The sequence below is a fragment of the Mus pahari genome, chromosome 15, assembly GCF_900095145.1.
Source record: "Mus pahari chromosome 15, PAHARI_EIJ_v1.1, whole genome shotgun sequence".
Classification (NCBI taxonomy): Eukaryota; Metazoa; Chordata; class Mammalia; order Rodentia; family Muridae; genus Mus; species Mus pahari.
The window spans coordinates 69,174,336-69,176,816 of NC_034604.1; the positions used below are offsets into that span (position 1 = coordinate 69,174,336).

General features: G+C 52.1%; 1 protein-coding gene across 1 annotated transcript in view; it reads left to right on the forward strand.

The window, feature by feature from the left end:
- Positions 1 to 2,481, forward strand: part of Zbtb7c (zinc finger and BTB domain containing 7C) — a 322,701-nt gene that overhangs the window by 185,628 nt on the left and 134,592 nt on the right. Inside the window, exon 3 of the mRNA XM_021214599.1 lies at positions 1,059 to 1,120. The gene's annotated coding sequence lies outside the window, so the exon portion shown is untranslated. The remainder of the gene's footprint in view (positions 1 to 1,058; positions 1,121 to 2,481) is intronic.

The following is a 2,481-nucleotide window of genomic DNA, read 5'->3' on the forward strand; positions in this document are numbered from 1 at the left end:
GAGGCAGAGGCAGAGGCAGAGGCAGAGGCAGAGGCAGAGGCAGAGGCAGAGGCAGAGGCAGAGGCAGAGGCAGAGGCAGAGGGTCAGCCTAATCTGCATAGTGAGTTCCAAGCTAACCGGAGCTAGAATGAGACTAGGGAAGGAAGGAAGGAAGGAAGGAAGGAAGGAAGGAAGGAAGGAAGGAAGGAAGGAAGGAAGGAAGGAAGGAAGGAAAGAAGTATTTAGCCACATTTGGAAAAGTCAAAGCTAAAGAAATTTACTTTCAAGCATTCTTTCCCATGAAATCTTCCCTCTCCTGTTCCCCCAAAATTGAGGTACAAGTCAGCAGAACGAGAGGGCACCCTGTCTTGAGGCATCCCTACCTCCTCAAGTTAATTGCTCAAACTTACATTACAACACATTACAGCGGTGACATGCTCAGGCAGAAGCAGGAGAATTCACAGTTCAGGGCGACATTGTCATTAACTCAAGTCTTTGGTGTCAACTCCCTCCCACAGCGGAGCGTCCCTGCGTGGCCTCACAGTCAACCTTCCCGATGCATTTTCTGGCCTTTGTTGGTTTGTGTCAGCTCTTGAACATTATTTAAATGTAGTTTGGGGTCCGTGAATGCAATTACCATTGTGTTATTATTCAGAGGCGGATTGTTAAGATGCAGGCAGCTGTACAAGGAGATGCCCTGTGCTGTGAGGTCCAATTTAGGAGGGCCTTCTGAGCCCGCGCGCACCGTTGCTAGGCAACCCCATGCTACAGAAGTGGAGGCCTCGCTGGCTCCGGAGTGGGAAGAAGCCCAGTGCCTTCAGGGAATTGGAGGCAGTGGTCAATCTGAGACTGGCAGGGCGCCGGGAGCGGGAGGAGGCGGCGTGGGCAGAGCCCACAGGCCTGCAGGGGTGGGGGCGCCCACCCAACAGAACATGGTGTTCCCAGGGAGGGGAGGGGAGTGCCGCAGGAACGTGCATGCGTGTGGAGAAGGTGTGGAGCCGGAGGCCAGCCAGGAAAGCTTGAAGGCTACCCAGAGCAGATGCTAATGTGCTTCTCTCTGCCTGTCCCTCTCTTTGCAGGAAATGAGCAGGTTTGCAGAAAGACTGGTGGCCTAAAGCTGAAGCCTAAGGAGTCGGTGTTTGTGAGTATGAATTTTGCTTGTTGAGTTTTGTGGTTTAACAATGTTTCTGGGAACTGGGCAGTTTTCCTGCGAAGGGCAGGAACTGGGTGAGTGTGTGGAATTGGCTTTGGAGTCCTCTTCTGGAAGGTCCCTGTCACTGGACAGGGCTGGTCCCAAGCGCATAAGTCATCATGTTGAAGGAGGATGCCCTGAACCCTGTTCTGCCTTCTAACTAGAGGACACCCCTGGGTGCGTCCCAGACAGAACTCCTTGGCTGTGGATGTGTACATGGGCCGACTACCCTGGAGAGCCTGGAGACTCTGAGAGGCTGTCTCTATGGTGTTTTTAAGTTTGCTGTTAGGTTGTCTCTATCAGAACAATTCTCTCACACACCACAGGACAGTGCGCTCAACCCAGAGCTGTGAGTCAAACCACTTCTGCCAGTGTGGCAAGAGCTGTGTGAGACAAAGAACCTTCTAGAAGGGCACATGGACCTACACTGGTTCCTCATTGCATGGAGAGAGACACCATTGGTGGGAGTGGCCAGGGAAGAGCCCTCTGGGGAGGGTCAGACTTGATCCGAGCCCCAGGGGAGGTGGAGGAGTACAGCAGAGGCCCTGCTCGGGAAAACATTAAGGCCTCAGTGAAGGTCAAAGGCGTGGGTCTGGTAGGTGGCAGAGAGGTTGGTGAGGCCAGGCAAGGTGCTGAGGGTCCAGAGTGACTCAATGAAGGGTCTAGATACAAAAGGCCAACATGCCGTAAAGTATCCCTCAACTGTGTAAATCAAAGTAAGTTCCGCCCAGTTTGTCTGCTATTCCGACGTGTGCAGAGGACTGTGAGGCCGACTGTGAGATCAGCACATATACACTAGACAGACACAGGAAACCCGTGCTTGGGATCTTCCCTGTGTCTCAGACCATGTCCCTCAAACACACCCTGAGTCTTCTGCAGGCAGCAGCAACTAAAGACCACTAACCCCCATGAAGTCGGCACAGGGGACACACTAAGCTTTAAGTGGACTGTCACCAAGATCCTGCTTGTTCTTCTGAAGAGCCACTGCTGCCCAGGTGTAGGGACAACTGAAATCTATGCACTTAACAGATACAAGCTAGCAGGAGGGGCTGGCTATTTTGAAATACCAATACTAATTAGCAGTGTTCACAGGGAGTTAGCCATTTCTACACAGTTGGCAGTCTTGCCTCTTGAGAGCTTTTCAAGCTTACCAGGTATTCCTCTCCTAGAACAGGAGAAACTGAGGCTTAGACCGACTAAAATATCTATCAGCTCAGGTACACTGAGCAAGTATGCAGCACTTCAAAGATGTTCTCTCCAATCGTCTGCTGGCGCTCTCTCTCTCTCTCTCTCTCTCTCTCTCTCTCTCT